This window comes from Micromys minutus (genome assembly GCF_963924665.1).
Source record: "Micromys minutus genome assembly, chromosome: 22".
Taxonomy (NCBI): Eukaryota; Metazoa; Chordata; class Mammalia; order Rodentia; family Muridae; genus Micromys; species Micromys minutus.
In genome coordinates, this window is record NC_137957.1 from 4,154,937 (window position 1) to 4,168,938 (window position 14,002).

Genomic DNA, 14,002 nt, shown 5'->3' on the forward strand with positions numbered 1-14,002 from the left:
TGTGGTTGCCTGCTCCTCTTAACCGACACCACTACCTCAAGTTCCCGCACCGCCTCTGGTTCCACTGACCTCCACCTCCACTGCTGCACCGTTTCCCGCCGCTTTTCAAACCCTCCCCTCCACGGCCAGACTCACATGTGGACGTGGACACGCCACCCGGCCTCAAGCACCTTACCTCCCTATCTTGTCCTCTTCTGCGCCACAATCTTATAGTCTGATGTTCCATGCTTTACGTATGACTCTCACTAATAATTTACTTCCTGAGGAAAGCCAGCGAGTTTGGGAGCAGAAAAAAAATGCATGCAGACGAGATCCATCAAACAGATAGACACTAACTTAGACCCTGAAAACCCAAAAGGTAAACAACTTCTAATGACCTATTTCTTTTCCCAGAGCTACCCCAACATAAGAGACTAGCTTAAAAGCTAGAGAGGGGGAACCCTAACTCCACAGGCGGAAGTCTTGGTGCTGACCTTTAAAGTGTAACATGGGAAAGGTAAAAAGGCTCACAAATACCATATGCTGGCAAAGGCTTCCCAACCAGCCCCAGCCACTGCTACACCACTGGGCCCCTGCTACAGATGTGGTCAATAGGTCATTGGGCAAAAACTTGATCTAGCCCACACAAGCCAAGGGGCCATGTCCTACGTATGATCCAGAGGAACACTGGGCCATCGATTGCCCTGTGTCACGCAAGACAGAGGGACATCACGCCCAAATAACCCTCCAGCCTTCTAGGCTTGGCTGTGGACAACTGAAGAGGCATAGGCTCCCTTGACCTGACCACTGCCATCACGAACAGGGAGCCATGGGTAGCTCTCATGGTATGTGAGCAGCCCATCTCCTTCCTCTTGGACACTGGGGCCACTTACTCAGTCCTGACAGCGTTTTGGGGATCCACATCTCCCTCCCATTTTCCCATTGTAGGGTGGAAGACCCTACACCACTTACTTACATTTTTAGGGGTGTACCTCTCAGTCATTCCTTTTTGGTAGTGCCAACATGTCCTGTACCCTTATTAGGAAAGAGATCTTCTAGCTAAGTTGGGAGCCTCTATTTCCTTTGCTCCCCCCATTTGCCTGAACCCAAGCTCACTAGCAACCCCTCTGCTTCTTCTAGCCAGTCAACCTACTAACACAAACATGTTTCCTTTACAGGTAGACCCCCGAGTCTGTTGCTAAACACTCTTCTGTTCTCATCCAATTACTAGACCCTACCAGGACCCTTTTAAGGTGATTCTCGAGATGCCTGCAGCTCTTTTTCCACATACAAGATCCATGAGATCCCAGGTGGGAGACAGAAGTTGTTGGTAAGCTCTACTGTAAAAATCAACCAGGGTCCCCCCTGTAAGTACTATCAACATTCAGCTGCCCTGACTCTGACGTTGCCATGACTCCACACCTTTCCTCTATTCCCCTTCATGGCATGATAAACTGTCTTTAAGACAACTGAGACATATCCTGTAAAAACTTGCTCCAAACCTTATCAATCCTCTGTCTACTTCAATGATAGACACAAAAAATTTCTAACCAAACTATTAGTTCCTGTTACAGGACTACCAGGCACTGTCCATAGAGGAGCCTGATGTGAATGTTTGCCAAGTGGACCCTGATGGTGAAAGCCAGCTGCACCCCCAACGGTGCCCCCAAGATAGCAGGAAGCAGCCAATAAGACTCTCCTGGCAGTCCCTATTCCCCTTTCATCATCGGCCTCCCCCTCCATTTTTTCTCCTTTTTACAATAAAAAAAGGGGAGGAATGGCAGCATTAGGACTGCTCCTGAAAAATCTTTCTTTCTTCCAAACCAAATGTACTTAATTTCTACCTATAATGTATACATATGTGTGTTCCAGCATCTTGTCAAGTCCAGGCGCTTATTACATCTAGAACAGCTCCAGAGAAGCAACCTACAGATGCTTCAGCCTTCTCTCGCAGACACACACACTTCTACTGGACCTGTTCCTCTGACCTATCCTCAGATGGTTCCACAGACCCAGACAACAAGGAAACAGCCAACTCTAAGACTAGACAAACATCCCTACTTTTCTGGACTCTCTAGAAACATCGCCCCAAACAAGCGTGAAGCAGCCAAGAGATCACAACGACCCTATTCCTGGTCCACCATCACCTCTAATTTTTCTTTTTTAATTAAACCAAAATGGAGAAATGTTGGGATTTTGTAAAGTAGCCAGGTAAGCTCCGCCCCAGTGACCTGACACTATAAAAGGGGCTGCTTGCCTCCTCCTCTCTCTCTTGGCCTCTCTCTTGCTTCCTGCTTTTCTTGCTCTCCCAATCCTATCCCTCCTCTTCCCCTTCCCTTTCCCCCTCTCTCCATGTGCTCATGGCCAGCCTCTACTCCTCTCTCTCTCTCTCTCTCTCTCTCTCTCTCTCTCTCTCTCTCTCGCTCTCGCTCTCGCTCTCGCTCTCTCTGCCTCTACCACCCTCTTAACTCTCCTATGACCTGAATAAACTCTATTCTGTACTATACCGTCCTGTAGCTGGTCCCTCAGGGGGAAGGGATTCCCAACATGGGCCCCCCAGAGGCATCTCCCTTGCCCCCAGGCCTCGCCGCATCTCCATGATCCATATGCCTTCCACTCTCTTCATCCTTCCCCTAACATCGGTGCTGAAAACCTGGGACGTCATCTTTTCACAACATTGGTGCCCCGTGACTTTTCCTTTCAGTGACTTTTCCTTTCATTGGTGCCCCATCATCTTTTCCTTACAGGTATGGTTATGTAAAAAAGACCAAGGGAGGCATTATACATTGTCCTGTTGAATTCACTTGACTATGACTCTGTAGGGGGGGGGTCCTTTGTTCTGTCTCACTGGTTTATCTCAGATCACTTGCACTATATGGCTGGATCAAGATTTCTTGAGCAGTCACAGGAGTTCATGGCACTTTGCTCTCCATCCCACTTCTTCCCCCAGATTCACTCCACATCCCTCACATACATATGGAAACAAAAGCTCACTCAAATTCATAAAGACTGCTAGATATAGTCAGTTATTAACTAATGCAACAATCATGAATTTAATATCACAGTCCCATCATTAGAACTATGCACCACACATACATACATATACACATGCACCCAACACACACACACACACACACACACACACACACACACACAGAGAGAGAGAGAGAGAGAGAGAGAGAGAGAGAGAGAGATACAGACAGACAGAAAGAGAGAGAGAGAACGACTATAATAGCACCATAGACCCAATAGATCTAATAGACAAATACAAAACAACCAAACACAAGAGAATATACACATTATTCAAGAGCTCACAGAAAATAATCTAAAAGTTCATATATGAGGACACAAGCAAATATCAACACACACATACACACACACAAACTGAAACAATTCCTTGGATTCTATTGGATCACCATAAAAAAGATTGAAATAGATAGCACCAGACATTATAGGAAACACAAAAACTTATGGAGAGGAATTAACAAACTATCATTTGATGAATGGATTGTTGAAGAAATTTATTAATTATTTTCCTGAAAGGAAATTAACATATAACATGCAAATCTATGCATTACAATGAAGGCAGAACTAAAAGATAACTAATAGCTCTACATGATAACATTTAAAATTCAAAAAGTTCTTAGTCATCAAGAAAATGCAAATCAAAACAACTCTGAGGTTCCATCTTACACCCATCAAAATGGCTAAGATCAAAAACTCAAGAGGCACCATATGCTGGTAAGGATGTGATGCAAGTGGAACACTCATCTATTGCTAGTTAAAGTGTAAACTTATACAACCACATTAGAAATCAATTTGATGCTTTCTCAGAAATCTGGGAATAGTTCTAACTCAAGACTCAACTATACCATTCTTAGGCATGTACCCAAAAGATGAACCAATATTCCACAAGGACAATTGCTCAACTATGTTCACAGCAACTTTATTCATAATAGCCACAAACAGGGAACAACCCAGATGTTATGCCAATGAAGAGTGGATAAAGAATATATGGTACATCTACAAATGGAATGTTAGTCAACAACTAAAAACATAGACATTTTGAATTTTCCAGGCAAATAGAGGGAACTTGAGAATATTATCCCGAATGAGGTAACCCAGTCCCTAAAGGACACGCATGGTATATTCTCACTTCTAAGTAGATATTAGCCACAGATATGGATTCCTATGCTGTACTTCACAGACCCAAAGAAGTTAAACAAGGTGCTCCCTTCTTCAGCACATATACTAATATTGGACTGATACAAAGAAGATTAGCAAGGCCCTTATGCAAGGAAGACATGCAAGTCCTGAAGCATTTCATATCTTTGACATAGTCCTGGAGATGGACAACCTAGGAAAGAGATCAGGAGTTGTAGATGTAAGCATCACCAACAGAATACAAAGATAGAAGAGAGAGTCTCAGGTGCAGAAGATACAGTAGAAAACATTGACACAATAGTCAGAGAAAATGCAAAAACTCAGCTCTATGAGTTTTTCCTCTCAGCACTGCTTTCATTTTATCCCATAAGTTTGGGTGTGTTGTGCTTTCATTTTTTTTTTTTTTTAATTCTAAAAAGTCGTTGATTTTTTTCTTTATTTCTTCTTTGGCCAAGCTGTCATTGAGTAGAGCATTGTTGAGCTTCCATGTGTATGAGGGCTTTCTGTTCTTTGGCCTCTCCAGGGATAGACAATGGACAGAAGGAATTGACTCAACCCTCCACTTAGGATGGAGAGCCCTCCTGAAGCACTTCTGAGCATGCAGTGACCTGTGGGTGGGCTGACGGTCCTGATGAAACTCAAATAGATCCATTCTTATCTCCTTGTATAAAGCTCAAGTCCAGTAGATCAAAGACCTCCACATAAAACCAGGTACACTGAAACTAATATAAGAGAAATGGGGTATGAAGTCCAAGAAATAAAGAAAACAAAAAAATATACATATATTTACAAAACAAGAAGACTTTGACTATTTCCATGTTGCGTTTTGTTTTGCATGTACTTTACGCTTATTGTAACTATTAGGTTTTCAATGCATACTGTCAAGCCCTTGGAAAAAATCAAGTACTGACTAAAAAATATATTCACATGGTTTTATGTAAAAATTATTTTAATGTCTGAAAAAACAGTACTGACAAAAATGTATAATTTTAAGCAAAAAATGTTTAAAATCTGTACATTTATCTTTGTTTTGTAAAATAAAGTCGTTTAAAAAAAAAAGAGAAATGGGAATAGCTTGGAACACATAGGCACAGGAGAAATTTTCATAAAGAGAGCACCAATGGCTCATGCTCTAAGATCAAAAATCAACAAATGGGACCTCATAAAATTGCAAAGCTTCTGTAAGGCAAAGGACACTGTCATTAGGACAAAACAGCAACCAACAGATTGGAAAAATATCTTTATCAATCCTACATCCAATAGAGGGCTAATATCCAATATATATAAGGAACTCAAGAAGTTAGACTCTAGAGAATCAAATAATACTATTAAAAAAATGGGGTACAGAGCTAAACAAAGAATTCTTAACTGAGGAATACCAAATGGTTGAGAAGCTCCTAAAGAAATGTTCAACATCCTTAGTCATCAAGGAAATGCAAATCAAAACAACCCTGAGATTCCACTTCACACCAGTCAGAATGGCTAAGATCAAAAACTCAGGTGACAGGAGATGCTGGCGAGGATGTGGAGAAAGAGGAACACTTCTCCACTCTTGGTGGGATTACAAGCTGGTACAATCACTCTGGAAATCAGTCTGGCAGTTCCTCAGAAAATCAGACATACAACTATCTGAGGACCCAGGTATTCCACTCCTGAGCATATACCCAAAAGTTACTTCAACATGGACACATGCTCCACCATGTTCATAGCAGCCTTATTTATAATAGCCAGAAATTGGAAAGAACCTAGATGTCCTTCAACAGAGAAATGGATATAGAAAATGTAGTACATTTACACAATGGAGTACTACTCAGCTATTAAAAACAGTGACTTCTTGGAATTCTTAGGCAAATGGATGGAACTAGAAAATATCACCTGAGTGAGGTAATCCAGTCACAAAAGCACACTCATGTTATGCACTCACTGATAAGGGGATACTATCCCCAAAACTTGGAATATCAAGAAACAATTCACAGACCATATGAAGCTCAAAAGGATGGAAGGCCAGAATGTGGATGCCCCAGTCCTAAGAAGGGAGAACAAAATACTCAAGGGAGGAAATACAGGGACAAGTAAAGGAGCCGGGACTGAAAAGTAGATCATCCATCCTATATGCAGCCTGCGTTACCTGGGGATCCATCCCATATGCAGCCCCCAAACTCAGTCACTATTGCTGATGCCGATGGTTTAATGACAGGATATGGATGCCTCCTCAGAGGCTCTGCCAGAGCCTTACTGATGAAGATGAGGATGCTTGTGGTTAACAACCAGACTGAGTATGGGGGTCCTAGTGGAGGAGCTGGAGAGAGGAGAGGGGGGGCTTAGGTGGTTTGCAACCCCATAGGAAGATCAACATTATTAATCAACCAAACACTCCAGAGCTCCCAGAGACTAAATCACCAACCAATAAGTACACATGGAGAGGCCCATGGCTCCAGTTGCATGTGTAGCAGTGGATGGCTTTGTCTTGCATCAATGAGTGGAATGGCCTTTTGTCCAGTGAAGGCTGGTTTTCCCAGTGTATGGGAGATGGGAGAGTGGATGGTTGGGAATGGGAGCATTTTCATGGAAGCAAGGGGTGGGAGGGGGAATGGGAATGGGGAGAAATGGGATAGCAGTTGAAATGTAAATACAGAGACTATCCAATAAAAATGATAAGAAAAGAATCTAAACAGGGAGATCCTCACTTGCTCAAGTGAATAGGGGAGGGAGAACGAGGTAAAAGATTCTAGGAGAGGGGGAACCGTTGAGGGGAGATAAATGGGATGTAAAGCGAATAACTTAAGATAAAATAAAAAGCAACAAAAATTAAAGAAAAAAATCAAATAGTGGCAGGAGAGGGCTCAGTGGTAAAGGACTTGGTGCACCATGTGGAGTGTTCCCCAGCTGCATATAATTCCAGCTAAAAGGGTTCCTATGTCCTCTTCTGGCCTTCTTAGCCACCGTCATACACACACATGAACTTACATTCACAAAACATATACAGGACATAAGTAAGTAGTAAAAGTTTTTCAAGGGCTGGAGAGGTGGTTCAATGGTTAAGAGCACTGACTGCTCTTCCAGAGGTCCTGAGTTTAATTCCCAGCAACAACATGGTGGCTCACAACCATCTGTAATGAGATCAGATGTCCCTCTTCTGGTGTGTCTGAAAACAACTACAGTGTACTCACATAAGATAAATAAATCTTTTTTAAAAGTTTTTCAAAAGAAACAGCCTAATGGTATACTTTAAGGCATAAAAAAACAGGAACTCAAACTGCCAATCACCAAATGGGAAGAAATAATGAATAACAGGCAGAAATAAACAAGGAAATAAAAGAATGAATCAGGGAAATAAAGTTGGTTCTTTGGAAGACAAACAAGATGGGTGAGACTTTTCAAACTAAGGAAGAAAACAGAAGTAAAGTAATAATAGAGAAAATGAATTCATTGCAATAGACAAAAGTAAAATCAGAGACTTGTGACAACAGATTTTAAAAGGTTTTATTCTACTGAACAGAAAAAATGGTAAGAAATAGATAAATTTGTTGGCTGTGGTGGTTTGACTATGCTTGGCCCAGGGAGTGAGAAGAACTATTAGGAGGTGTAGCTGTGTGGCCTTGCTGGAGGAAGTATTTCACTGAGGGGTGGGCTTGAGAGCCTCCTCTTAGCTGACTGGAAGCCAGTCTTCTCCTAGCAGCCTTCAGATGAAGATGTAGAACTCTCAATTCCACCTGCACCATGCCTGCCTTGATGCTGCCATATTTCGGCCTTGATGATAATGGACTGAACCTCTGAACCTGTGAGCCAGCCCCAATTAAATGTCCTCATGAGAGTTTCCTTGGTCATCGTGTCTATTCACAGCAGTACAACCCTAAGGCATTGGCACATAGGAGTTATTAGAGCTAAACAAATGTAAAGTACAATAATTTCAAAATTCTAGCAGACATAAACATAAGAACTAATACTAAAACTGCTTAAATTATTCTGTAATACAAAATCAAAAGGATTCCAAATACTCTTTTTCCATGAAGCTAGTATTATTCTGATTCCAAATCCTAACAAAGACACATGCTAAAGTTTTCAGAAAACAAAACAAAACAAAAATATATCCAAACAGAATTCAAGAACAAACCATAACCATTCTAGGCATGGAGAAATGGTTGTAAGTGCTATGAAAGAGAGTTGGGGCAGGATATGTTCTATGGAGGTGTGGTGAGGTGTAGGGGAAAGAGGGTGCCTCTGGTGGGCCCATATTAGGCATCCCTTCTCCCTGAGGGACCAGCCACACAATGGTATAGTATAGAATAGAGTTTATTCAGGGCATGGGGAGGGTAGTTAAGAGGGTGGTGGTGGCATAAAGAGAGGAGTAGAGGAGAAGAAGTTGACCATGCGTACGTGGGGGGGAGAAGGGAATGAGGAGAGAAGGGACAAGGACATAAGAGCAAAACAGCAAGAGAGGGAGGAGAGGACAAGCAGCCCCTTTTATAGTGCCAGGCAACTATGGGGCAGAGCACACCTGGCTATTGCTAGGTAACTGTGTTGTGGAGTTTGGACAGAATGCTAACAGTAAGTACATTAGAGAATAAAGAAATTTGTTAAATGGTGTCAGGGACAGAGACTACACGGTCATAGCAATGACTGCACACACATACACAAAACTGTTTAGGAAAATTAAATTTCTTTTCATGACATAAACCTTGGAAAGTGAAGGGATAGAAACAACTGGATAAAGTCTGTATGACAAAATTATGGCTGATTTTGTGCTAGATGAAAAAAACTCAAAGCATTCCCATTAAAATTAGGAACAATGATAATCAATGTTCTCTGTACAGTCCAAGCTAGTGCATAATGTCTTTTTTAATTATTTTATAAAATATTATTATAGCTCACAAATTTGTTACATAATGATATATGATGAATACATGATTTTTTAAATTTTCTATTTTTTTTAAAGAAGGACTGAGGCCTCCACACTTTGGCCTTCCTTCTTTTTGAGCTTCATAAGTTCTGTGAGTTGTTTCTTGGGTATTCAGAGCTTTCTGGGGCTAATATCAATTATCAGTGAGTGCATAGCATGTGTGTTCTTTTGTGACTAGGTTACCTCACTCAGGATGATATTCTCTAGTTCCATCCATTTGCTTAGAAATTTCATAAAGTCATCGTTTCTAATAGCTGAGTAGTACGCCATTGTGTAAATATACCACAACTTTTTATCCGTTTATCTAGTGAAGGACAACTGGGTACTTTCTACCTTCTGGCTATTATAAACAGGCTGCTATGAACACAGTGGAGCATGTGTCCTGACTGTATGTTGGAGCGTCTCTGGGATATATGCCCAGTAGTGGAATAACTGGGTCTTCAGGTAGGACTATGTCCAATTTTCTGAGGAACCAACAGACTGATAAAACCCCACCAACAATGGAGGAGAGTTCCTCTTTCTCCACATCCTTGCCAGCATCTGCTGTCATATGAGTTTTTGATTTTAGCCATTCTGACTGGTGTGAGGTGGAATCTCAGGGTTGTTTGATCTGCATTTCCCTGATGAGTAGGGATGATGAGCATTTCTTTAGGTGCTTTTCAGCCATTCAGTATTTCCCAGTTGAGAAGTCTTTGTTTAGCTCTGTACCCCATTTTTTAAAAAATAGGATTGTTTGATTCCCTGGAATCTAACTTCTTGAGTTCTTTGTATATATTAAATATTAGACCTCTAATCAAATGTGGGATTGGTAAAGATCCTTTCTCAGTGTGTTGTGTGCCATTTTGTTTTTTTGACAGTGCCCTTAGCATTACAGAAACTTTGCAATCTCATGAGGTTCCATTTATTGATTCTTGACCTTAAAGCATAAGACATTGGTGTTCTGCTCAGGAAAATTTCCCCTGTGCCTATGTGTTCTAAGCTTTTCTCCACTTTCTCTTCTAATATTTTCAGTGTACCTGATTTTATGTGGAGATCTTTGCTCCACTTTAGTGCATAATGTCTTAGCTTGACCAGTAAGCTACCATGCTTGGCTTGCTTCTTTTTGAAAGACATGGTCTCACTCTAGCCAAGAACTGACTTGATTTTTTTTATTGAATATTCTCTGTATTTACATTTCAAATGTTATTTCTTTCCCCCATTTCTCTTTTTCCTCCCCTTGCACTCGTTTCCATGAAGGTGTTCCTTTTCCCAACCACCCTCTCCACCTCAGCGCCTAGGCGTTCCCCTACACTAGAGAAACGCACCTTCACTGGACCAAAGGCCTCTTCACTGATTGATGCCAGATAATGCTATCCTCTGCTACATATGCAACTGGAGCCGTGGGTCTCTCATGTGTGCTCATTGGCTGATGCTTTAGTCCCTGGGAGCTCTGGAGGGTCTGTTGGTTGATCATGTTGAAGAACTGACTTGAACTTGAGGCAGTCATCTTGCCTCAGTTTCCTACATGCTGGAATTATAAATGAGTCAACACACTGACCTGGGTTCTATGAGAAGGAAGAGGCCATTAGAACACAGTAGGAGGAACACAAAAACAGAACAGTGGTCCTCAAAGGCCTACATGGTGCTGACCAAAATTGAAGTGGCCATTGGAAAGTAAAGATTCTGTAGTCTCTGTGATGTGGAGGACTAATTACACTAAAGTTTAGGGAGATAGATAGATAGATAGATAGATAGATAGATAGATAGATAGATAGATAGATAGATAAATAGATAGATATCAAAGTCTATTCAAGTCTACTAACTTGATTTTTTTTTTTTTACAAAAAGCCAAATACACACATTGAAGAATATACTGTTATAAAAACACTGGTTATCTTCTGGTAAAAGGAAACAAGACCTTTATCTCCTACTTTTGGAATAAAAATACATTTCAACTGTATCAACTCTCATGTTATACTCAAAATTCCACAACTACTAGATGATATCAGGAAATGTGTTTAATGATATAAACATAGGGAAGCATTTCTGAAGGGAATTCCAATCTTACAGGATAGATGGTCAACACTCTATAAGTGGCCCTTCTAATAATAAATGGTTTCTATATTCTCAAGTAAACAAGCTCGTTAAATGAAAAGGCAACCTACACAATGCCAGTAAACTTTTCCAGCAAAATAGGCTGGATTAGTGCCTGCAATATCCAAGCTTATGAACATCTAGGAATAAAACAAACAATTAAAATACTCTATGGAAATAAACAGAGTGCTCACTAATACAGAGATAAATGGCTAATACATACTCTGAAATTGTTCAAATTTTTAGCCAACAGAGAAATGCAAATTAAACATTCTGTAATTCCATGTTACTCTAGTTACTTGGCTACCAGTAGACAAAAATGATAACAATGTCGTATTAAAACAGGAGGAACCCTTACAGTTTACACTTGTGTTGGTGGTAAGGTAGGCTGGCACATGCCAGGCACAATGTGAGGAAGTTCATCAAAATATAAAAAATAGAAATGTCATTCTTTTTATGCAGCTCTTAGCAGGGCACTTCCAGGGTCCCTCTACCATCGAAACAAACATCTGTAAAAGGGTTATGGGAACTCCGGATCACTGTTGTCCTTGCTATGACATCTCAAACATGGATAAGAGAATAAGAAGTTTTATAAAATATGTGAAGTGAGGTCCTGCTTTCTTTAGCATTTGATAGCCTTTTTAGTGCCTCTGCTTGTAGGGTTAATTCTGACACTCAGGGTTTCCACGATAATGCCCTCTAGGACCTGGAACATGTGTGTCAGCTCTTCTGCCAAATAATGTAAATCTAGTAAAGCTTTGGTAAGAGACAAACAAACAGCTGCCCTATGATCCAACAATAGCAATCACTATAGCAAAAGGACTGTAAACCAAAGGACAGAACTGCACTTCCATGTTCAATGTGGTGCATTAATTACAGCAAGATGAAATAGTATAAGACACCCATCAACACATGAATAGGCACCCAAAATGCAGCATTTACATAATATAACTTTATATTGGTGTAAAGAGGAATGGAATTGTAAAATGTGCTGGCAATGTGTAGATTTACCAAATATACTGATTGAGGAAACAGAGAAGGAGAAAATACTCAATTTCCTGTATTGCAGAGTCTAGCTTCCAAGGTTTAGTATAGCACAGTTAAAACTATGTGCTCACCAGCCGTATTTATAATAGCCAGAAGCTGGAAAGAACCCAGATGTCCTTCAGTAGATGGATGGATACAAAAATTGTGGTACGTTTACACAATGGAGTACTACTCAGCTATCAGAAACAATGACTTTAAGAAATTCCTAGGCAAATGGATGAAACTAGAGAATATTATCCTGAGTGAGATAACCCAGTCACAAAAGAACAGACATAATATGTAGTCACTGATAATTGGATACTAACCCCAGAAAGCTCTGAGTTAGAAAAAAAATAAATGTCTAGCACTCTCTCAGAGTGTGGTACACCCAGACCTTAAATCATTAATAATCCAAGAGCTAAGAATATAGCCTTGTGGCAATTTTTGGTATTCAAATATCATTATGTTTAATCAATACTCACCAAGAAATCTGTTTCCACGTTCTGTCCTACATGTACTTTATGCTTATGGTAACTAGTGGGACTTCAATGTATGCTATCAAACCTCTAAAAGAATTTTCACGATATGAAAAATTTTCATATAGTGTTATGCCAAAATACCTTTAAAATCTGTATATGTATCCACTGTTTTTTAAAAAATAAAGTTGTAAGAGAGAAAAAAAATATGTGCTCACACCACCATCTTGTGAAAGAGTAGGGAATGGATTGAGGGAGCTGGAAGGACCAATGACATCGTAAGAATAGAGTCAAATAATCTGAGCCCATGGGGGCTCAGAGACTGAACCACCAAAGAGTGGTTCCTACTGACACTGGGCAGGACCTAGGCCCTACACATATGTAGTGAACGTGCAGCTTGGTCTCACGTGGGTCTCCGAAAATAACTAGAGCAGGGCCTGTCTCTGACTCTGTTGCCTGTTTTTGGATCGCTTCCCTCTAGCTGGGTTGGTTTGTCTGGTCTCAATGGGAAAGGATGTGCTTAGTCTTTGTGATGGTTTGTAAGTGCCTGGCCCAGGGAGTGGCACTGTTAGGGGTGTGGCCTTGTTGGAATAGGTGTGTCACTTTAGTCGTGGGCTGAAGACCCTCACCCTCGCTGCCTGAAAGTCAGTGTTCTGCTAGCAGCCTTCACATCAGCTCCTCCTGCACCAGGCCTTCCTAGATGCTGCCATGTTTCCACCCTGATAATGGACTGAACCTCTGAACCTGTAAACCAGCTCCAATTAAATGTTGTCTTTTTAAGAGTTGCCTTGGTCATGGTGTCTGTTCACAACAGTAAAACCCTAAGACAGTCCTGCTGCAAACTGATGTGCCAGGGCAGGTTTGTACCCACAGGGGGAGGTTATGAGGTTAGGACTGGGAGGAGGGAGGTAGAGCTGCAATTGGGGTGTAAAGTGAATCTATCTGGCAGCCTTAAGGGCATGTAGGCACTTTTAGGGGAAAAAAAACCAAATAAATGAATAAATAAAAATAAATACAAAGAAAAAAGATTAATGGAAAAATGTGTTCGTAAAGACCAAAAGACAGAAAGGGATCACTAAAGAGCAGATAGCAGAACACCTCACTAATAAACATGAGGGGAGTGGTAGTAATACTGGGGTTTCAGAAAGGTGTAAGCACAGAAGGGAAGAGAAACAATATGGAGGAACAGGAAGAGCTGGGATAAATAAGACAGGATATTCGGGGGGCATATAGAAAGGTATTTTATAATCTTAGTGAAATATATAGCCTGAACAAGTTTGAAAGGACACATCCCCATCGATAGACGATGTGTGTCCCCAAAACCAGAGTTCATTCCATGAGAACTGGGTGCTATGTTTAGGATTCCTCCCTACTATCTGTTGCC